The sequence below is a fragment of the Antechinus flavipes genome, chromosome 4, assembly GCF_016432865.1.
Source record: "Antechinus flavipes isolate AdamAnt ecotype Samford, QLD, Australia chromosome 4, AdamAnt_v2, whole genome shotgun sequence".
Classification (NCBI taxonomy): Eukaryota; Metazoa; Chordata; class Mammalia; order Dasyuromorphia; family Dasyuridae; genus Antechinus; species Antechinus flavipes.
The window spans coordinates 179,566,979-179,591,684 of record NC_067401.1 but is presented as its reverse complement, the minus strand read 5'-3'; the positions used below and the strand labels follow the sequence as shown (position 1 = coordinate 179,591,684).

The 24,706-nt window shown below is 35.1% G+C and overlaps 1 protein-coding gene across 1 annotated transcript in view; it reads left to right on the top strand.

The window, feature by feature from the left end:
• The window catches only part of TBCD (tubulin folding cofactor D), a 430,774-nt gene that overhangs the window by 217,484 nt on the left and 188,584 nt on the right, over positions 1–24,706 (top strand). The window lies entirely within an intron of this gene.

The following is a 24,706-nucleotide window of genomic DNA, read 5'->3' as shown; positions in this document are numbered from 1 at the left end:
TGCCAAACCTCTTGTTCCAATTTTTTCCCTCTTTCCCCTCACTCCCTCCCCAAGATGGCAGGATGACCAGTAGATGTTAAATATATTAAAATATAAATTAGATACACAATAAATATACATGATCAAACCGTTATTTTGCTGTACAAAAAGAATTGGACTCTGAAATACTGTACAATTTGCCTGTGAAGGAACTCAAAAATGCAGGTGTGCAAAAATATAGGGATTGGGAATTCAATGTAATGGTTCTTAGTCATCTCCCAGAGTTCTTTCACTGGGCATAGCTGGTTCAGTTCATTATTGCTCCTTTAGAACTGATTTGGTTCATCTCATTGCTGAGAATGGCCAGGTCCATCAGAATTGTTCATCATATAGTATTGTTGTTGAGGTATATAATGATCTCCTGGCCCTGCTCATGTCACTCAGCATCAGTTCGTGTAAGTCTCTCCAGGCCTTTCTGAAATCATCCTGTTGGTCATTTCTTACTGAACAATAATATTCCATAATATTCATATACCACAATTTATTCAGCCATTCTCCAATTGATGGGCATCCACTCAGTTTCCAGTTTCTGGCCACTACAAAGAGGGCTGCTACAAACATTCATGCACATTCAGATTCCTTTCTCTTCGTTATGATCTCTTTGGGATATAAGCCCCGTAGTAACACTGCTGGGTCAAAGGGTATGCACAGTTTTAGTCTGCATACCTTTATGCCAGTCTTCTCAGGCTTCTCTAAAACCATGTTCATCATTTCCTCCAGCACAATATTATTTCTTCACATTTATATACTATAACTTGTTCAGCCATTTTCAAATTGATGGATAGCCCTTTAATTTCCAGTTCTTTGCCATGTGAAAAAGAATTATAAATATTTTTGTACATACTTATTTAGAATTTGTTTTAAATGTTTTAAATTAATCCCTCCTTTGATTATTGTCCCTCTACCTTTCCCTCTTTCTTCTTCCTTCTTTTTTATTTCCTTATTGAGTGAAAAAAATTTTCTGTATGTGTGGGGGTGGGGTGGGTGAGTGTAGGTGTGGGTATGTATGCACATGCTTTTATACCTATTTATTCCCCCCTTGTCCAGTTCACATGAGAATTAGGTTCAGATTTCAACTACTTCCTCCATCACTTCTTTGCTGGGGATGCTAACTGTTATTTTATTCCAGGACAGCTCCAATTAGAGATTTGCAAGTTTTCAGTGCTTCCAAAGTGGTCTGATTCAGGGCAATCTGATTCTTCCTTTGGTCTGAGTTTTGCCAATTCCTTACCTGTGTTTTAGTAATGCGAAACAGGTCTGCTTAAGCTTGCATGTTTGCAGTCTCACTAGTGAGTTAGTCACCATCAGAAAATTGGAAAGTTCTGCTGCTTCAGAGTAAGAGACCTTTAAGCTTTCTTTTGGTATGTGAGTAAATGTCCTGATAATTCTTTGTGTAGGGTTCAGATTAATATGGAATCTTGGAACTGAGATCTCTCATTCATTCCTGGAGCTGAAGTCACACAGTTGTTTCCTTTTGAATTTTCTTTTTGCTTAGTATATATACAGTATATACTTAGTATTAAGTAAAATTTTATTTCTGCCACTACACTACTTTTGTTCCTACAATTCTACTGCTAGGTTCAAGTCTCCTCTTTGGTCTACTCTGGATCCGTGTTCTTTTACACGATAATTGTGATAGACCTTTAGTTGGCAACTATTTATGCAACTTACCCAGCTTTAGGTCCTTATATTTAGGTATCTAGTACCTCCTTGTGCTCTGCTGGACAACTTCTTCCTCTGCTGCAATCATTCACCTTGTCGTGACTTATGGCAATATGAGCCAGGAAAATGACTTTTTGACTTTTCTAATATTTCTTAGTTAGTATTTGTTCTAGTGCTTTCTCTGGATTTGTTTGGAAGTGTTGCTTTTTTTTTGTTGTTGTTTTTTTGTGGAGAGACTGGAGCAAGTAACTTTGCTGTATTTTTCAATACTCTACCTCCTATCTGACAAGGTGAGGGAATAGTGGACTGGGATTTTTTGAATATTCATTGGTAATATTTATTGTGGCAGAATAGAAAGTATTCATGATTTGAAAATGCTAAAAATTGCTTTGGATACTGTTATCCGATACATTATTTCATATCCATTTGATGTTTTTTTCAGTGGCATTTTATTTATGATATGATGGATTCTATAGACTATGAATTGTATTCTCACCACCATCACAAAATGTATGCTCCTAGAACATATATGGAGCAGTTATTTAGCTTGCTTACTGCTATCCCTTACAGTTCACTTATATAACTTACTTATTTGATGTGGATTTCTTTGTCCTTACAGTTCCCCCGCAGTAACTAAGGACTTATGATATCTATAAACTAAAACATTATCAGCACTACTCCCTGTCCTATGCTCCATTGTTTCCTTCTCTAAAGTGCGATTGTTTTCCTGGAAAACGGCATTTCTTTATTTTGTAGTAGTTCTCTTAATATAAGTGAAAACAGTATTCTTTATATTTTTAGGGTTTTTTTCCTTGTAAATTTCTAGAATATATATATTTTTATTTTTACCTTTCATATTTCATTATTATTTATTATATAATCTTTATCTCAGAGTTTAGAATAATAGATTCAATCTATTCCTTTCTCTGTACAAAAGAGTAAGCAAAGGCTTAGAGAACTGAAGTACGCCCAAGAACTCATATTGGAATAAATTTCCCCTGACCAGTGTTATTTTCCATTTTATTCTCCTGCTTCTTCTATTATCATTTAAAAATTTTAAAACTTTAGTTGAACATTGCCTTTTATTTACCAGGATATGAGTATATCTTGGTAGATATGCATACATATGTGCCTTCATTGTACATCTTAAAAATAGACTTCTCAGTTTTTGTAGACAATTTAGGATGTGGAAAACATGAGTTGTGGATAATATGGTCTAATTTTGGATTAATGAGTGTGGTTTGTTCAATGTTGGAAAAATCTCAAAACAAACCTCAATGTTGAAGAAATGGTTCTTGGATTCCTTTTAAAGAGGTTGCATCAACATGGTATACTTGTGACATCTCAGCCTTCCATCCCCCAACCATTCTGATCTACACACTTTTTTTTCCCTTTTTTGTTCATTTGAAATCCTACTGTTGTTTTCTAGATCTTTATGGGTTTTTCCCCTCAATATTGTTCCATTATTCCAGAAATTTTATCTACTTCCCCTGTTAGGTCTTCTCTTTTTTTCCTTCTTTAAGACAATTTTTAATCTTACTGCTTACTTAAAGCTTTTATGGACTAATCACACAAACAATTGATCTTGTTTTTAAGAAAGAAAGAAATAATGCTTATTAAATATTTTGTGCCAGACATTATCCAACTCTACTCCTAAGGGGAATTTTTTTTAAACATGTAGTTTCTTTTTGCTTTTCTTTGAACTTTCAGAGACACAAAACTAAGTAGTGATGTTTCTGGTCCTAGCATAAACACAGTTTTATACTCTTTTGAGCATAGTTCCTTTTTGGAATGTTTGGACATTTTCATTACTCTGCCAAGAGCTTACAGCATGCTCATTTTTCCCTCCTCCCCGATAGTATTTAACTTTTTCCTTTTCTGTCGTGTTAGCCAATCTAATAGGTATGAAGTGGTATCTCAGAATTGTTTTAATGTATATTCTTCCAGTTAGTATTGATTTAGAGCATTTTTTTCATTATTGTAGATAATTTTGATTTCTATCCTTATTTTTTCCTAAAATTTATTACTCCTGATGTCTGTTATTACATTTTTGCATATCTCTTATTTCTTATCCTTATATAGTGTGTGGTGTGTGTGTGTGTGTGTGTGTGTGTGTGTGTGTGTGTGTGTAAAATATGTATGTATTGTTTCTTATTTAACCCATTCCCCTTAGGAGTAGATTTTCACAACTACCAGCCCTTCTCCCCTATTTAATGCCTCTATGTCAGTTCTTCCTTTGCTCCTCATTCATGTAGCGTAATTACTATTTTTACCATTTTCTAGATGGTTTTGCTTTTTAGAGTCATATCACACTTAGCTCTGCTCCAGTCTTTCTTTTGAACTACCCAGTTACCGATGTCAATCTTAGATATATGGTTTTTATTTCCACATAGAAAACATAAACAGTTTGTTCTTGTTTGGTCCCTTGAAATTAATCTTTGATGTTTGCTTGTATATGTTAAATTTTCTATCGTGTTCAGGTTTGGTTGAGACAAAATCTTGAAAATCTGCAAGTTCATTGAATGTCTTTTTTTCATTCAATGTTATGATTAGTTTTGCTAGATGTGATATTTTTGGCTAGAAGCCTAGTTCTCTTGATTGTCAATATTTAATATTCTATCAGGAGTCCTCAAACTATGGCCCACGGGCCAGATGCGGCAGCTGAGGATGTTTATTCCCCTCACCCAGGGCTATGAAGTTTCTTTATTTAAAGGCTCACAAAACAAAGTTTTTGTTTTTACTATAGTCTGGCCCTCCAACAGTCTGAGGCAGTGAACTGGCCCCCTATTTAAAAAGTTTGAGGACCCCTGTTAAAGAGCCTTCAGTCTTTATTGTAGCTACTGATAAATCCTGTGCAATTCTAATTGTAGCATCAACCTATTTGAATTATTTTATTTGTTTTTGTTTCTTGTAAAATTTTATCTTTGATCTGGGGATTTTGAAATTTATCAGTGATGTTCTTATATATTTTTCTTATAGGATCTCTTTTAGATGGGGATTAGTAAATTTCTTCTAGTCTCTTTCTTGTTCTATCACTTCAGGACAATTTTCTTGATTATTTCTTGTATGAGTGTCAGTGGTCTTTTTTTTGGTCATAGCTTTTCGATAGTCCAATTGTTTATGTTTTCTCTTCTTGATCTGTTCTCTAAATTTGTTGGTTTTCTTATAAGATGGACTTTCCTATTCTCAGATCATAAAATGAATTTCCTATTTTCTTTTTTGCCTGCTCATTTCTTTTAAAATAGAAAACTTCCTAGTGTAAATACTTTTAATCCTGAGACATGCTGGGATGGTGCCTCTAACTTTACTTCAGCCCTCCCCTCTGGCTTGGAACCCAAAATCACAAACTCTACCCTTCTGTAAGTGCCCACAGCCAGCACCTTCCCTGCCCTACTGCTTCTGCACTCACTGGTTATGTTAGTTCCTTCTCACCCAGGACTATGTCTTTGCAGCATAGCTGGGTCAGGTGCTCCTTATTAGGAGAGATTGTCTCAGTGTAACTGGACTCAGACCCTCCTAACTCTCCAGGATGCAAAAGTTGCTGTGGTTGAGACTGAGGCTATCTATAAACCTGATTAGTCCCCAGGCGTCCCCTGCAGTTTTTACAGAACTAGTCTGGATACGTTTATACTTCACAATGGTGCCGGAGTCTTTTCTTTTAGTCTTCTTAGGTTGTCCCTGATGGACCCCTGTTCTGCCTTAAGTTTTATTTATTTTTCACCAGTCTATGTTTGCCCCAAGGGGCACAATTTTGTTTTGTTTGTGGGGGAAATCATGAGAGCTTGGAATTTTCAGACCTACTCTGCCATCTTCCTAGAATCTTCCCCAATAATTTTGATTTCTTCTTCTGAAAACTGCCTGTCATTTAAAAAATCAGACTCATAATTTTTATAAATTTGATTCAGTTCCCTATATGTTAGAACTCTGAGGCTTTTATAGAGAAACTTTTCTAATTTTGGTTGAATTAGTTTTGTTTGTGCAAAAAAAAAATTAATTTTATATATTTAGAACCATCCATTTTACTTCTTGTTATCCTCTCTTGTTTTATCATAAATTCTTCCATTATTTATATGTTTCAAAGGTAAAATTTCCTATAATCTTCTAATTTTCTTATAACATCACCCTCTATGTCTAAATCATGTACCCATTTTGACCTCATCTTGGTATATGGTATGCTTTTTAGTCTACACCTAGTTTCTGTCAAACTGCATTCCAGTTTTCTTTTCTTTTCTTTTCTTTTTTTTTTTTTTTTTTTTTTTTTTTTTTTTTTTTAGAAAAAGTGAGTTTTCCCCCTAAAAGCTTAGATCTTTGGAATTATCAATAAACACTAGATTGTTATGGTCATTTACTGCTGTGTATTGGGTACCTAATCTTTCTTACTGATATGCTACTCTATTTCCTAGCCAGTGCTAGATTGTTTTGATAATTACTACTTTGTAATAGAATATGAAATCTGTTACTAGTAAGGCCACCTGCCTTCACAGTTTAAAAAAATTGATTCCAATTATCCTTTTGATTTTTTTTTCTGTCAGACTTATTTTAGTGTTTGTGTGTATCATTTGTTTCCTATCTCTACTAACTCTTCTCCTTTATTTCTATCATTAACTTGCCTTGTTTTGTCCCAAGAATTCCTCTTTTCTCCCCACCCTTATTCTAAATAGCCTTCTAAACCCTGCTAACCCTATTCTCTCCCCCTCTTAATCTTTATAGTTTTGGAGGGTGTTATACTCTTCTAGGTGTGTGAGTGTGGGGTGTGTGTGTGTGTGTGTGTGTGTGTGTGTGTGTGTGTGTGTATACCCATATACTCTTCCCTCTTTAATCCGTTCCTGATGTGAATAGGATTTCAGAACTAATAGTCTTCCTCCCCCCATTTAATTCCTCTGTGTTGGCTCTTGCTCTGGCACCTCATTTGTATAGCATAATTACTCTTTTTTTTTTTTTTTTTTTTTTACTCTTGCTGCATGATTTTGCTTTTTAGAGCTATTTGGCTCTACCCCAATCATTCTTTTGGACTACTTAGTTACTAATGATAATCTTAGATATATTCTTTATATTTCCAAGTATAAAACATAAACAACTTGTCCTTATTGAGTCTCTTAAAATTTGTCTTTATCATTGGTTCTTATATGTTAAATTTTCTATTGAGGTCAAATTCGTTTGAGACAAAATCCTGAAAATATGATAGCTTATTGAATGTCTTTTTTTTTAGTCAATATTATAATTTTGCTGGATATAATATTTTTAGGCAGCAATTCTAGTTCTTTTGTTTTTCAACATATAGTATTACAGAATCTAGTCTCTCTCTCTCTCTTTTTTTTTGCAGCCACTGATAAATTCTGTGCAAGTCTGATTGCAGCTCCAGCATATTTGAATTATTGTTATTATTATTTTTGGTTATTCTTATAAAATTTACTCTTTAAATTGGTGGTTTTGAAATTTAGTACGATGCTCCCTGCATATTTTCTTTGTAGGATCTCTTTCAAGTAGTGATCAGTGAATTTTTTTTCTACTTCTGTTTTCGCCTCTTGTTCTATCACTTCAGGACAATTTTCTTTAATTATTTCTTGTATTGTTGTGTCATAGGTTGGGTTTTTTGTTTGACTTTTTTTTGGGGGGGAGGAGAATTTGGTCATAGCTTTCAGGTAGTCCAGTTATTCTTATGTTTTCTCTTCTTGATCTGTTCTCCAAATTTGTTGAATTTCTGAGTACCTTGTATTCCCTTCTATTTTTTCATTCTTTACATTTTATTGTATTATTTCTTGATCTCTTATAACTTCACTGGCTTCCCCTTGTCCAATTCTAATTTTCAAAGAATTGTGTTCTCCTTAAACCTCTGGACCTTCTTTTCTAGTTGGTTGACTTTCTTTTCATAATCTTGTTTTTCTTGTACTGTTTCTCCTCTCATCCCCCATCTCCCTCCATCTCTCTCTCCTTTGATTTTTAGTCTTTTTTTGAGTTCTATGAATTCTTTCCGGGCAAGTAACTATACTCTCTGGGATAGGAAAAGCTTTTTTTTTTTTTTTTTTTTTTTTTTAACTTCAGTGTCCTTTTTTGAAAATGAACCTTGTCCTTCCTTATTCCATAATAACTTTATATAGTTGGGTTCTTTCTCCTTTGCCTGTTCATTTTTTTTTTTTAAAATAGGAGTTTGTTAATGTAATCGCCTCTACTCCTGGTGGGGGTGGGGATTGTGCCTCTGACTTAAGTTCTCCCCTCTGGCCTGGAACTCAAAACCAAGAACTCCACCCACCTGTAAGTGCCTACAGCCAACAGCTATCCTTCCCCACTGCTTCTGTACTCATTGGGCTTATTATGCTAGTTCTTTCTTGCCTGGGGCTTAGCAATATAGCTGGGCCTGGCATTCCCCATAATCATAGGGTTATGTCAATCATCCTGGACTCTGACCAATGACTCCACAAATCAAATGGGGTGGTGAAAGTTCCTGCTATTGAGGGTGAGGCTACTTGTTTGTTGTTTCAACATGGGCTAGCCTAAGCCAAATCTTTCTCCTAGGAAAACCTTTTAAATTTTCCCAATTGTCCCAGGGGGATCACAATTGGGGACAAGAGTTGGGGATCAATTGTCTTATTTGTTTTTAATAGCGCTATGTTCTCCCTGAGGCATAATTTTGTTTTATTTGTGGAGGAAATCTAGAAAGTTTGGAATTTTCTGACCTACTCTTCCTCTTCCCAGAATCCTCCCCAATTAGGTCTATTTTTGCTTTTATTTTGTTTGAAATCATGGTTGTTATTCCTTGCCTTTTTTCCTCTTCAGCTGAAGCTTCTTGGATTATTTATCTAGCTCCTTATTTTAACTTTCAAACGCAAATATATTTCTTGTAAACAGCATGTTATTGGTTTCTGGTTTCTAAACCAATCTGTTATCCACTTCCATTGTATGAGTAAATTCATGCATTCACATTCTCAAGATTTCTGTGTATTTTCCTTCATGCTAATTTTTTTTGTTTATCCTTCTTTATCTCTTTTTATCCTGTCCCTATCTACTCTGCTCCTTCCCTCAGCCTTTTTTTTTTTTTTTTTAAATCCCATTCCCATTTTGAATTCCTTTTTGAGCATGATAGATTTTGAAATCCATACTGAATTTATATGTTATTACCTCTTTGAATCAGTTCCAATGAGAGTAAGATTCAGGTCTCACCAGCTGATCTTTTAAGTTTTCTTGGGTTTGAAACATGTCTCATGTACTCAACTACACCCAAAACAGGTACACTAATAGATTGTTGATTGTTGGAGTACATGGGAGACTGTTGGATACACGGGAGCCACCTGGCAGTGGCTGCTGGATATTCAACTCAGAATGGATCTCCTCTTGTGAGAGGATGATACAAGGAGACTGAGAGACAGTTGCTGTTCTCTGACCTCTCTGACTGAGAAGCTGTTGTGTTGTCTGACCTTTCTCCTCTTTCCTCTGCCTTCAATTTATCTCATTACTAATCCACAACACTTGTGTCAGCAAAGGCTGCTCTGCAGTTCCTTCAGATGCTTTGATCCACAGCTGTGGAAGCTGTTGGAGAATTGCCCTGTCCCTGAACAGTTGATGGAGTTGTGAACTGATCCAACCATTCTGGAGAGCAATATGGAACTATTCCCAAAGGGATCAAACTGTGTATACACTTTAATTCAGCATCATCTCTACTTGATCTGTATCCCTAACACATCATAAAAAAGAGAAAAGGACCCACCTATGCAAAAATGTTTGTAGCAGCTCTTTTGTAGTGGCAAGGAATTGGAAATTGAGTGGATGCCCATCAGTTGGAGAATGGCTGAATAAGTTATGGTATAGAATGTAATGGAATATTATTGTTCTATAAGAAATGATCAGCAGAATGATTTCAGAAAGGCCTGGAGAGACTTGCATGAACTGATGCTAAATGAAGTGACTAGAACCAAGAGAACTTAGTACACAGCAACAAGAAGATTATATATAATGATTAATTCTGATAGATGTGGCTCTTTTCAATAACAAGGTAATTCAGACCAGTTCTTATGATCTTGTGATGGAGAGATCCATCTGTATCCAGAAAAAGGACTGGGGACTGAGTGTGGATCACAACATAGAATTTTCACTTTTTTTTTTTTTTGAAGTTGTTTGCTCGCATTTTGTTGTTTCTCATTTTTTTTCTTTTTTGAATGATTTTTTCTTGTGCAGCATGATAATTGTGGAAATATGTATAGAAGAATTGCACATGTTTAATATATATTGGATTACTTGCCATCTAGGGAGGGGGGTGGAGGAAAGGGAGGGAGAAAAAATTTGGAATACAAGGTTTTGCAAGGATGAATGTTGAAAACTATGCATATATTTTGAAAATAAAAGGCTTTAATTTTTTTTTTAACTAGAAAGAAACCTACCTCACCCTACCTTTTGTTGCCTCTGCCACTACAAAATTTCATTTTACTAAATATTTACAATCCTTTGGAGAGGAATTTTGGGAGAGTTCATTTGGAGTGTTTGTCCCATCCAGCCATTTTACCTAACTCCTCTTTAGATGGCAAGTAATCCATCTCTGAATATATAAGATATAAAAAGCTTAAATGGGAAGTAATTTCATTGGGAAGATACCAGAAATAGGAGCTACTAAGAAAGAAGGTTTTAAAAGGTTAGGGTTTTAGTAGAATCTGGAAAGAAATTTGGAGAAGTAGAACTTAAACAATCCCTATACTCTATAAGCTTACTTTTTGATGGGAAAAAGTGGAAGCATATGTATGTATTTACACTGCACAAATAAAAAGTTTTATCTATAGCCACATATATGCAAAGTACTTAAGTACAGTGTTGCAGTTAGTGGGATTAGGAAGGTATATATACAGAAGAGGGTATCTGAATTGTGGTATAATAAATGGAGAGAGGAATTCTATATAGCAAAGAGAGAATCTGTGAAAAGGCATTCAGGAGGTAGCATGTTATCAGTGAGAAATAGAAAAATATCAATATGGCTGGATTGTAAACCCGGAAATAGAATAATGTCCAGTGAAGTTGAAAAATTAGATTGGGACCAGCTTGTACAACAGCACTTTAAAAGCTAAATGTACTAGTACATATTTTATACCTGAGGCAATAAGAAGTCACTGGAATTGTTTAAATATGACTTGAAGCATAGCAGTCAAACAAACAATATACACAATGACTAAAACAACATAAATATAAAACACAAAAATAGAAATATGAATATTATCCATATCCATATTGTAATGTGATTTGAAATATCACATTGATACTTGACATTGACATTTGAAATATCATATTTGTACATTTTTCCTTATTTTTTCTTTTATTCTCATTGAAGTTTGTTATTATTTGTCTATCTTTTAAAAGAGGTTGATAGATTTTGATATGGAAATAGATCTACAAATTTATTTAGATTGTTTTATTGCTGTTCAGGAGTTCAGTTATGTTTATTGTTTCTATTACACTGTCTATCCATATCATCCCTTGCCGTCCCCTTTTCCTTTTGCCTTCCATCTTTCCCATCATCAGGATCTTTTCCAGTGGGTTCTGTCTACTCATTATGTGGTCATGTTTTCAAGATTCAGCTTTAGTATTTGACCTTCCAGTAAATAGCCTGAATTGATATATTTAAGTATTGACTGATTCAATCTTGCTGTCTAAGAGACTCTTTAAAAGTCATCTCTAGTACCACAGTTCAAAAGCATTGATTTGGTGGTGCTCAGCTTTTCCTATAGTCCAACTTTTACTGTCGTACTGCTTCTGGAAAAAAAAAAAAAACATAGCTTTGACTATTGGGACTATTGTCAGCAAGGTGATATCTCTGCTTTTTAATATACTATCTAGATTTTCCATAGTTTTTCTTCCAAGGAGCACTGATTTTGTAATTTTGTGGCAGCAGTCGCCATCTGTAGTGAGATTGGAGCCCAAAAATATAAAATCTGACACTTCTCTCTCTTCTTCTATTTGCTAGGAAGTTGATGGGACCTGCTGCCAAGGTTTTAGATTTTTTGATGTTAAGCTTCAAGCCAACTTTTACATTCTCTTTCAGTCTCATCATGACGCTTCTTAATTCCTTCTCCCTTTCTACCATCAGAGTGATATCTGCATATCTAAGATTGTTGATATTTCAGCAACCTTAAATTTAGTTTTTGATTCATTCATCCAGCCTGGCATTTCACATGATACACTTTGTATATGCATGCATCACATGATACATAGACATGTCACATTCCAATCTTAACTTAGTCGGTTGTTTCATAACTGTCAGAACAGAAAAAAACAACAGTTTTCTTGGCTTGCATTCAGATTCCTCAAGAGAAAAGTAAAATGATTGGGTACTCTGGTCTCTTTGATGACTTGTCACATTGTGTTGTGTAGTATAATTTTTATCCTATTGGTACAGTCAGTGAACTTTTAAAAATTAGTTTCTAAATCTGGAAATTTGATTAGAGTCTAGAATTTGGTTAATTATTAATTAAAGGAATTTGAAGGGATTTGGGGGAGAGCTCAGGCAAGTACTTTCCCATCTTGACTCTGCCTCCTACTGAGTACTCAATTTTAATAACATAAATTTGTTATAAACCCAGTTATCATGATTTTATGATGTGTTCCAGCTCTGCTTTGTAGCTTATAGGAATAGGAATTAGATTAATTGATTGATTGTTGTTCTTTATTCTCAAAAAGGACCAAAATGGCATCATTATGTTAGAGTTGAGTTACAGTGTGTCTGACTATGGCTGATCAGACCAATAGGACCCTGGAACTCTTTGCCACAAGATGAACACAAATTGTCCTTATCAACATTTGGGATTGCTTCTTCAGTTTTGTGTATCTTCTGTTTCTTCTGAGCCAATTTAACTCTGCTTTGCTTATTGTAATGTTCTTCTCTAAAATACAATTGTTCTCCGGGAACAGGTTTCTTGGGGATCTTCTGGAGGCAGCCTTAGTTTCACTTCAGTGAAATATTCACCTCAAATGCAGCCAGATGTTAAAGTCCAATCCTTTATTGTCTCTTCCAAAATAGTCTAATTAGCTTTCTTTGGTTCTGAGAGCTCTTGTTGATAGTCCTTTGCCTCTGTCAGCTTCAGTCTCTCTTCTTCCGAATCTTCAGTTCTGCCTGACTGCAGTCTCTGGCTTCTCAATCTCCTAAACTGACTCCTAGCTGAGGCTCCAAGAGCTTCTTATATATGATCTCTTAAAGGTGTGAACTCAAAGGTTGACTCCTCCTCCGAGAATGGGATTGTGGGAGCTGTGACTTGTGAATCTCCTCCACTGAACCTGTGACTCTGCTGGACTTGTGAATCTTGTAGAACTCCAATGACTGCTAAATACATTAGTGAGCTAGAGAACTTGTTAAGTACCATGCTAAATTAGACAACCAACTTATCACTTTGTAAGAATCCTAACAGCTTATAGAGCACTTTCTCTGATAAGGGCATGTCATGCTGGGCAGTCCTGTGCTAGTGTCCCTTATGTCATGCAATCAGCTTAAAGTTCTTAAGAGTTCTTGAGGGTATCCTTGTATAGCTTTTTTGCAACTATCTTGTGAGTTCTTGCCTTGTATAAGTTCTCCATAAAATAATCTTTTTGGCAAGCATATATTTAGCATTCAAACAATGTGGCCAGCCCAATGGAGTTGTACTCTCTGCAGTAGAGTTGAAATGCTTGTCAGTATGATTTGTCTGGTATTTTATCTTGCCAGGTGGTCTTCAAAATCTTTCTAAGACAATTCAAATGGAAGCAATTTAGTTTCCTGACATGATATGCAGATATTTGTGCACTAAATGCAGGCTTCAAAGCTGCGATATTACTACTAATTTTGGTGTAACAACACCAAGAAAACACAGGTCCTCTATTAACCAGCACCATGTCATCCATATGTGGAACCATCATTTACAGCAAATGGTGAAGGAATTAGGTAGATATTTAATGGTAGGAGTAATCCAGAATTGGAGTTTGGAAAGGTATGAGTAGCAATAGAACAAAAAGAAAAGGAATTTAAAAGCATGGACAGGACATGTTGAACTAGATAAGTATAGTAAAATTATGATGTTCTAAAAGAACACTGAGGAGTAGAAGCACTTGTAGGTCAAGCTAAGAACCCCTATGATTAGGAGGACAAATTTAGGAAAGTCTTTTCTCTGTCCTCATTCTCTTTTATTTCTCTGATGCATTTGACTCTTATTGACCACTCTCTCCTCTTGGATATTATCTCCTCTCTCTGTTTTCATAGCATTACTTCTTGGCTCTTCTATCTTGTTTTTTCTTACTTTTGCTCTTTGCTTATTTTACTCTTACCTTGTCTGTTTTGCTGACTCATCATCCTGCACTGTACTGTGGGTGTTTCCTAAGCCCTCTTCTGTTTTCTTTCTGCATAATTTTTGAATGATCTCATCCATTTCTACAGGCTTAATTAACACTATAAAGACAACTCATAGATTTATTTATTCAGCCCCAGGCTTTCTTTTGAGGTTCAGTCCCACATTACCAATTTCCTGTTGGACATCTTAAGTTAGATGTCCTAAAGATATCTCAAAATCAGCTCATTCATAGCAAAGTTTATTATCTTTTCCTCTCAAACGTATCCCTCTCTCAGACTCTTCTATTTGTTAGTGGCACTGTTCTTCTAGATCTTTCAGATTTATAACCATAGCATTTTCTTTGACTCTTCATATTTCCTCACCTCGCACAAACAGTCCATTATTGAATCTTACATTTTAAACCTTGAAAACATTTGTTCTATTTCTCTCTTTCTTCCTATTTAAACATCACCACCAGTTTAGCCCCTTAACACCTTTCAACTAGACTTTTAAAATGGCAATTCTCTCCCTGCCTCAGGCTCTCTTTTGTAGTCTATTCTTCACATAACTGTCTAAGGGATTATTTTAAAAATCAGATTCTTTTCTCTTAGTTTTATATCACTTCCTTACCTAGTAAATAACATAAATTTGGTGACCATATTTTCTAAAATTAAAATTAATACTTGAGGTCTAAGGGGGGAAAAAGTCTGATGAAAAACCTCATTAAAAGCAGTTATAGAATGTCTAGAAGATAATTGACTTTAAGTGAAAGATTTAGAAGGAAAGTTGGAAAATTTTCTTAGCTGATTTATCTGATTAAAGTTGTAAGATATGTGGGAAAATTATATAATTTAAAAGAACAAGAGATTCTTCAAAAGGAGTTTTTCAGAAGATGTTCTAAGTTCTCAACAAGTATATTGAAAAAATTATCTAAATATACTAATAAAAGAAATGCAGATTTAAAGAACTTGGAGGTTCCTTGTTACCTCTAGGATAAAATATAAAATTCTCCATTTGTACTCTAAATTTGTTTCCATTTTAACTTTTATGGCTCCATAATAGACTGTGTAGATGGACCAAATAAATTGGCCTACTTACTTGCAATTCCTGGAACAAAGCTCTTCATTTCCTATTGATAAGGTTAGTGGCAGTTTCAGGATTCAGGGAACCAAATGAAGAGGTTTTGGGTTATGTCCCCCTAGGATTTGGCGCAAGGTAGGGAGTTATGGGAATTCCCTTCTGGCAGTACAGAGGTCCTTCGTTCCTTTATGAACCTGAAAAGCTAGACTGGCAAAAAAAAAGTTTATTATTGGCATTGGGAAGTCAGCCTTTGCTATGCATGAATAGAAAGACTGAATTTCTTACTGGCACGGTCCTGACAGAGAAGTAAAGTATCTTGTAGAGAAATCCCAACAGAGAGCTATAAAGTCTTGTTAGGGAAGTAGGTGAGAAAGAGATAGAGGGGGTAACTTTGAAAGAGAAAATCATTTTATCAGGCAGAGAGGGTTGCAGTCCTCTGCAAGGACTGAGCCTCAGGTTGGCTCTTTTTATAATAGAAGCCTAGCCTAGCTGCTCTTGATGGGGGTTGGGGGCTGTTTGAGATGGTATCAGAATAGAAAATCTTGGAATTGAATGAATGTCTTTGGATTAATTTCCAATTCAATGGGGTTGGAATCTCCAGCTCCTGCTAAGTAGGAGTGGTACTCAACCTGTCTCATCTAAATAACAGTGTTTGATTCCTGTGGTGGGTCTTTCAGGGGAGAGCTTACCATTCCCCTCCAAAGTCAGAGAGAAAGAAAGAGAGTTTTGAGGTTCCCCTCCTCACTATGCCTTTGTACTAGTTTTTCCCTATTCCTGGAATTATCTGTCTTTTTAAATCTGCCTCTTAGTTTCCCTGGCTTCTTTCTATTTGCAGGATAGTTGACAATGCTTTCATCTACTCTATATATGTCTTGTATATATGTAGATATTTTAAAAGTTTTATTGATGTGTTTTGGTTTTACATGCAAACATTTCCAGGTTAACTTTCACTTTGTAAGTTGTCTCTTGTGACAAAAATTATTAATTATGGTGATCTTATCTAACATCTCCCACAACTAAAAAAAAAAAAAAAAAAAGAACACAAATCTATTTTCTTTCCCTCCCAATTCTACCCCATTAGAGGGAAAATACCCAAAACTATTGCAACAAATATGTATTATCAATTAGAAAAAATTCCCTCAGTGATTCTATATAAAAATATATAGCTCTATATGTCTCATTTAAGCATTTATTATCTGGAATTATGAATGATCATTATATTAATCATAGTTTTCACAACTTTTAAGTTTTGAAAAAAATTAGTGTTATGGGGGTAGATTCTGGGAAGATGGAGTAGGTTGGTAAATTTCAAACTCTCCCTATTTCCCACACAAATGGAACAAATTTGTGCTTCAGGGCAAACATAGATTGGTAAAAAGCAAGCCTTGGGGCAGAATAGTGATTCTCCTAATACAATTTGAGAAGATTTGAAGAAAGCCCTCAAGTTAGAGATTAACCTGTCTGAAGTGCAAACATCTATGGAGTTCAGAAACACCAAGCCCTGGGGCTAGCTGGGTGTGGCTGGAGCCTCATCTTCTGGGCTGTTCTTGGAGTTTGGGTCTGAATCTGAGAGGACTGAATGAACCTCTCCTTATTGGGAATGCCAGGCCCAGTTGTGCTTCTGAGACTTGGCCCTGAATGAGAAGCAGTTAGCACCCTATGAACGCAGAAGCAGCTGATTATGGGAACTTTCAGGAGAGTGGAGCTCTTGATTTGAAGTTCCTGGTCAGAAAGAAGAACTGAAGGGAAGCTTGAGGCACCATCATCCTGCCCCACTATTAGAGATGCTTATATTAATACTTCTTATTTAGGAAAAAAAGAACCAGGAAAGAAGAAAGAACCTCACCGTTGAAATATATTATGAGGATACTTTAGTTAATTAAAAAAAAAAGAAAAAAAGCTCCTATCCCAAAGAGTAATGTAAAATGGCTCCCTGTCCAAAGAGAATTTGTAGAACTCAAAAAAGAATTTAAAAATCAAATGAGAGACATTGAGGAAAAACAAAAAACCATAAAAATAAAAACCATCCTAGAAAAACATTATGAAAAAAAGTTCACCAACTAGAAAAGGAAGTATAGAGTCTCAAAGATGAAAATAATTCTTTGAGAGGAGCAGTTAGGTGGCACAATGAATAGAGCACCAACCCTGAAGTTAGGAGGACCCAAATTCAAATCTGGGCTCTGACACTTAACATTTCCTAGCTGTGTGACTCTGGGCAAGTCACTTAATCCCAATTGCAGCAGGAAAAAAAAAGAAAAGAAAATAATTTTTTGAAAATTAGAGTTGGGCAAGAGGAAGCCAGTGAAGCTATGAAACACCAAGAAATAACAAAACAGATTATAAAGAATGAGAAAATAGACCAGAATATGAAACTTTTTTTTTTTTCTGGAGAAACTATGCCCAAAGGCATCAAATTTTGCATGCCCTTTGATCCAGCAGTGTCTCTACTAGGCCTGTATCCCAAAGAGATCATAAAAAAGGAAAAGGATCTACATGTGCAAAATTGTTTGTATCAGCTCTCCTCCCTTCCCTACCTCCTTTTTAAAAACAAACTAAGTAACATTATTTTATTACCAAGATCAAGTGTATGTAGACTTTATAGTCCTTTGGATATCTTTTTCAAATTTTTTTTAAGGATGATATTTTCTAATTTTACTTATTTAATATTTTTCCCAGTTACATTCAAAACAATTTTTTCATTTGTTTTTTTCAGATTTTTCAGTTCTAGGTTGTCTCTTTTATCCTCAGCCACATTTAAGAAACCACATGTGAAGTTAGTTATGTAAAACATTTCCATAAAAGTCAAGTTGAAAAAGAAAAACATTTTTCACCCTAATAAAAATAAAAAAATCCTCCAGAAAAATTAAATTGAAAAATAGAGAGATACGGAGAGAAATAGAGAATGCTTTGATCAGTTTTCAGACCCAATCAGTTCCTTCTCTGGGTATGGATAGGATTTTTCCTAAGTCCTTCAGAGTAATTGTACTACTGAGAATAACAAAGTAATATACAGCTGGTCATTCTAGAACATTGCTATTACTCTGTATATAGTATATTTCACTTTATTCATGGAGGACTTTCCAAGTTTTTTTTTGTTTTGTTTTGTTTTGTTTTTGTTTTTCCTGAGAGCCTCCTACTCATCATTTCCCAGAAAACAATAATATTCCATTAGAGGAACTTACTTTGGAGATTTTTTTTACAATTACTATTATTAATTGTATTTCCCCCCATTTATTCTCTTTCTTCTTTCACTCTGTCCCTCCTCAAAAGTATTTTGCTACTGACCACTTCTCCTAATATGCCCTCTCTTTCGTCACCCACCCAGCCTGCCCATATCCCATAACCTACTTTTCTGCAGAGTAAGATAGATTTCTATACCCCTATTGAGTATGTATGTTACTTCCTATTTGAGCCAAGAATATGAAACACCTTATAAGAAAAACCACAAATCTGGAGAACAAATCAAGAAGAGAAAATGTAAGAATAATTGGACTGCTAGAGAGTTGCAACCAAAAAGAGAACCCTGATAGAGTAATGCAGGAAACAATTAAAAAAAAAAATTAGTCCTGAAATGATAGAACATGAGGGGAAAGTAGAAATAGAAAAAATCCACTGATCACTATCTCAAAGAGATCCTTTGTAGAAAACACACAGGAATGTTACTGCCAAATTTCAAAACCCCCAGATCAAAGAGAAAATTTTACAAGAAGCAAGAAAAAAACAATTCAAATATACTAGAGCTAAAATTAGAATTTTACAAGACTTGTCAGCATCCACAATAAAAGACTGCAGCTCCTGGAATCATATCTACCAACAATCAAAAGAACTAGGCCTGTGGCCAAAAATATTATATCCAAAAAAATTATCTATAATTTTGAATGAGAAAAAATGGATATTCAGTAAACTAGTATTTATTCTATCAGGAATTTCTATCAACCAAACCCAAACTTAAAATTTCACATAAAAGAGCCAATATCAAAGAGCAATTTTAAGGAACTTAACATGAACAAACTGTTTAAACATGGACAAATTGTTTGTTTTTTTACATGGGAAACATATTCTCTATATATGCTTGAGATTAACATCAACAATAGGGTAGCTTAAAAAAAAGATTGGCAGAGTGAAGGTAAAGATACTCATGTTATACAAATGAGGTACAGAGGAAGAATAGGCCCACAGAGAGGTATTAGAGTGGGGAGTAGGGCTTGTAATTTTGAAAATCTACTCATATCAGGAATGGGTTCAATTGGCAACACTACATGTATATTATGAAGGGTATAGAACTCCCCAGAATCTGTAAAGAAATAAGGGAGGAGGGATGGGTGGATGGGGAAGCAAAGGGAGAAGGAAGACGACAAGGTAGGGATACTTGGATTGAGGAAGGTTAAGTAATAGCAAGTTATGGAGCAGAATTTAATTAAAGAGTCAGTAGAGATAGCAAAAATGTGTGTGTGCACCTACATATGTATACAGAAATATGTATTTTCTTAACTGTAACTTGCTTGGGGTTGGGGGTAGAGTATGAAAGGGGGAAAATATAAAGTAAATAAGGTGTGCAGTAGAGAATAAAAGAACAGTTTATAAGGAAGTAAAAAAAAATGAACATTCATGAATATTATTTCTTGATCTGATAATTTGTTGGTACATATTTTGAATCATCCCTGATGTTTTGCTAGGTATATAAAAATGCTCTCTTTTGTATTCTTTTCTCTTTTTCTTTTTTTCTTAGTATTTTCAAAAAAGAAAAGTAATATTATTGTTACTATATAAATTGCTTCCCCTAGATTCCGTGAATTTCATTTTTCATCACTTTATAAAGCCTTCAAAGTTATTCATTTTTATTCTTTTGATAAATTATTCTTCTAGTTCTAGTGTATAAATTATTCTTCTAGTTCTTATTTTACTCTGACAGTTCCTATGTCTTTCCATGTCATTTTGAAATCTATTGCCTCATTTCTAATAGCACAATAATACCCTTATCATTTTCATATAACAAAACTTACTCAGCCATGCTTTACTTTTTAAGTTTTTTACTACTAAAAAAAGAGCTGCTACAAATATTTTTTATATATAAAGAACAACTTTTTTGCTTTTGCTTTTTTTTGAGCAACTTTTTGTGTATAATTTCAAATTACTTTTCAGAATGTTTATACCCAGTCATCAGATATATACTAACAATGTTTCAAATGCTTATTTTCTGGTAGCCACTTTTAACACTTACTTTTGTTTTTTGTCATCTTTGTTGTTCTGTAGGTATAAGATGAAACCTCATAAGTGCTTTAATTTGCACTTCTTTAAATTAGTAGTGATTTGGAACTATTTTTCACATGGCTACATATATATATTGCCTAAGTTTCTATTCATATCCTTAGACCATTTTTCTCACACACGCATGCATGTGCGCACACACACACACACACTAACAAAAACTAACTGCAAGATTTTTTTTAACAGTTGTTTGTTTTTTTGATCATAGCTTTATTATGCAGTAGATACTTGACATATATCTCTTTTATTAGAAATGTGAGGAGGTAGGGCAGCTAGGTGGCAAAGTGGATAGAGCACCAGCCTTGAAGTCAGGAGGACCTGAGTTCAAATCTGGCCTCAGACACTTACCACTTCGCAGCTGTGTGACCCTGGAGAAGTCACTTAATCCCAATTGCCTCAGCAAAATTAAAAAAAAAAAAAAGTGAGTAAATATTATTCTGAGCAGAAATTATTTTTTGCCTTTTCTTACATTTTCAGCACTTCAAGATCTGGCACAGAGAAGTTGCTTAATTCTTTTTAATTCATGAACCAACAAGCACACTAATGCACCATTTGTGGAGTTAGGATTGCTTTCACCATTCTAGAAAGCAATTCAGAGCTATACTCTAAATGTGATAAAACTGTGCATATCTTTTGTTCTAGCACTAACCCCTGGTAGATATACACCCCTATGAATTAAAAATAAAGGGAAAGGGACCCATGTAAATAAAAATATCAGTAGTTTTCAACTCTTTCTAATGCCATTTAGAATTTTCTTGGTAAATATAGATTTTTATTTGACTAAAGGACGTCATTCTGTACCTAATTTCTTACCTAAACTTAATCACTGGCTGGGCATTGCCTCAGACAAACTGAGACCTGGAAAAGACCTTTGCTTTAAAAGACCAAGGCCATTGTGTCCAGTGCCATCTCCAGTCATCCTGATCTATATCTTGCCAATGGACCCAGATGGCTCTGGAGGAGAAAAATGAGAGTAGTGACTGTACATCCAATACACTTGCATATCATGGCATCACCTCCCTGATGTCATGATCTTCTTCTAGAACAAAGGACAAACAACAACTAGAGTGATTTTCTATTTCCTTCTCCAGCTTCATTTCACAGAGGAGGAAATTAAGGCAGAGTTAAGTGATTTGTTCAGGGTTCCACAGCTGATAAATGCCTAAAGCCAGGTTGGAAGGCAGATCTTCCTAATTTAGGCTTAATGCCAATATATATTGCTCCACATAGCTGTATCAGTACTTTTTGTTAAAATAAGTACAAGTACAAAGTATATGCCCATTTATTGGAGGCTAGAAAAAATTATAGAATATTAATATAATGGAATAATTTTAATAGAAAAAATGACAAGAGAATATATCACAGAAACCTGAGAAGACTTGTGTGAACTTATGAAGGGTAAAATGAGCTAAACCAAAAAAAAAAACCAGATAGAAAATGACTACAGAAATGTTAAGAAAGACAGTTTTTACATATTTGAGAACATTGATCAATGCCATGATCTATCATAAAATTAGAAAATTAGGAAGCATATTTCTTTGAGAGGTGATGGTTTGTAGATTCCCAGTGAGACATACATTTATAGACACTGACAATATGTGAATTTGTTTTACTTTACTATTGTTATTTGTTACAAGGGACTATTTTTATTTTGGAGATGTATTTAGCAGACCAAACCAGTGACTTGATATGATAATCATTCAGAAAAGAAAGAAAATAATATTTGTAAAAGTTGTTTTTTTTTTTTAAGGCAGAAGAGAGTCAAAGGAAGTTTAGAAGCCAACCTAGCCAAGAAGAAAAGTTTTCTTGTTACTGAATTAAATTTAACACGCACTTTAAAAAAGTTATTCATAATTCATTTTATATATAGTATTTTCTTAATTTCATAATAAAAACAAACATTGAATGTGGTGTTCTTCCTTAATTTAATGGTTCTCTCTGGGAGAAAGCAGGTTTCTCGGGGAGGTTTTCTGGAGGCAGGCTTAGTTGCAATTGAAAGTAATAATCACCTCAAAATGTAGCCAGGTGATAAAAGTTCTGATCTTTTATTGTCTCCAATATAGCCCGGTAAGTTTTCTTAGTGGCCTATCTTTCTGCTTGGTTCCAAGAGCTCTCTCCGAATGTCTCCAAATCCAAAGGTTTGTCCTTCAGCCTCCAGCCAGCCAGGTGGAAAATGGAATGAATCTCTCTTATCTCCCTCACTTGGGGGTCTTTCAGACCAGCTTGGTCTCAGTGGGGGAAGTACAGGAGCCCAGCCACCACAGTGGTGTAAGATGAAGTGAATCTGGTTGTGCCTCCGAGAGGCTTGTGGGTTTCTGTATCTCCCAGAGTGCTCCTGGTTCTCAGTCTCCCAGAGTGCTCCTCTCCGAACCCTGACAATGTTCCAAAGTAACTCCTGGCTGTAACTCAACTCCAACTCTGAACTGACGCTCCTCTACTTTGAATCTTTTCAGCTGAACTCCTTTGACTGGCTCACTGAAGCTCTATTTATGCTCCTTCTCTGAGAGAGTGGGATTATGGGTTTCCTCCCAGAGTGCTCTCTGGCCCTAAGAGCTTCAAGGGAGGTGTGAATTCGGATATCTCATACTAAACCCTGAAATCTCCCAAATGTGTGAACTCCAATGAGTAAAGGTGTGAACACAAGCATTGTTTCTCAATTCCACTTAGTACCTTGTTTCTTCTGGCCCATAACATCTCCTTGTAAGATGAAATCAATCATACTGAACCATTCTAAATTAGATAATTATTGTCTCTATCAACTCTAATGACTTAACAGTGTAAAGATTCCAACAATTTAATAAGAAAGTGGTTAAATAAAAACCCTCACTACACCCTGTTTCTAGTTTCAGATTTGGCATTTGCTAATAGTTTTGACTTTGGGCAAGCCCATGTTTCCTCATCTGTATATAATGGGGACCTTCTCTTTTCTGAGACATCAGAGTGTTGTGAGATTCAGATGACATAATGTATTTGAACTTTGTGAGCTCTTAAGTACAGAGATGATTGTTGGTGATGTTGTTATCTGACATTTGTCACCTTTAACATTCCTTATTTTTTTTTCCCTTTTGCCCTCAAATAGACATAGAGTTCTTCCATCTTCTGCTATTAAGAAGGGGGTGGTGTTGAGGTTACCTTACTTTTGATAGGAATTGATTAATTGTAGATAGTATACTTTCCTTTCACTGGCTATTGTTGCATTTGTTGGGTAGGAATCAGAGGTGGGGTTCGGGTGAAAGTAAAAGGCATGGGGTGCCACCTGCTTGTTGTGCTCAGGAGGGGCCTGAGAGTATATAGTTAGAAAGTTAAAGCATGCTCAGTTGCTGGTATACCCAATATGTAAATCTTTGACTGTTGGGAAACATTATTTAAGCTTGAAAAGATTGATTTATCATGATACCTGATAAAAGTTTTTCTATGTGATATATTTAGGCTGTTAGATTGGATCTGTGTGATGTTCTTTTTCTATAATATGATTGTTCTCTGGGAGCAGGTTTCTTGGGGAGGTTTTCGGAGGCAGCCTTAGTTTCAGTTCAAAGTAATAATCACTTCAAACACAACCAGGAGTTAAAATCCAGTCCTTTATTGTGTCCTTCAAAGCCTTGAGCTTCAGCCCCTAGCTCCCTCTAAATGTTTCCAGCCAGCACAAAGGTGAAATATGGAATGAATTTGTCTCTGCCTCTGAGAGTGGGCTTCTGTATCTCCCAGAGTGCTCTTTGGCCCTGAGAGCTTCTTGCTTATATGCTGTACACTGAGTACACACCGATCATTATATCACTGGGAAACCATTATTTGTTGTAGGATTAAATCAATTCTAAACTAGATTTAAACATAGTCTCCTCAATTCCACTTAGTACCTTGTTTCAAGTTCTGGCCTATAACATCTCCTTGTAAGATCAGATACTGAACCATGCTAAATTAGATAATTATTGTCTCTATCAATTCTAATGACTTAACACTTTGTAAGGATTCCAACAGATCTGTATTAATATTTTTCTTTTGTTAAGAAGATTTTAGTAACTGGTTCCTTGGAAAAGTCTTAGGTTGTTCCTATTCTAATCTTAGGATTGGCTAAAATGAGAATTGGACATATTTAGAAATGTAGGCTTTAGAGCAAATCTATTATAGTTGAAATGTCATATGTATTATTATGATGATGTATATAGTATTCTCTTAGCACCACTCAGAAAACTGAAGCCTTGTAAATGATAGTTTAGATTACCTGAGTGTAAGTGAGTATCACTCATTCCTATTGGTGTTCTTGCTCCAGGTCACCAAAAAGGGTTTTGTATCACATTTCTTTTTTGATATCCCTCTACTTATGCATTATAATCCATATTGAATTTCTGCTGTTTCCTAGTAACATATGAATTCAGATCATGCTTCATGAA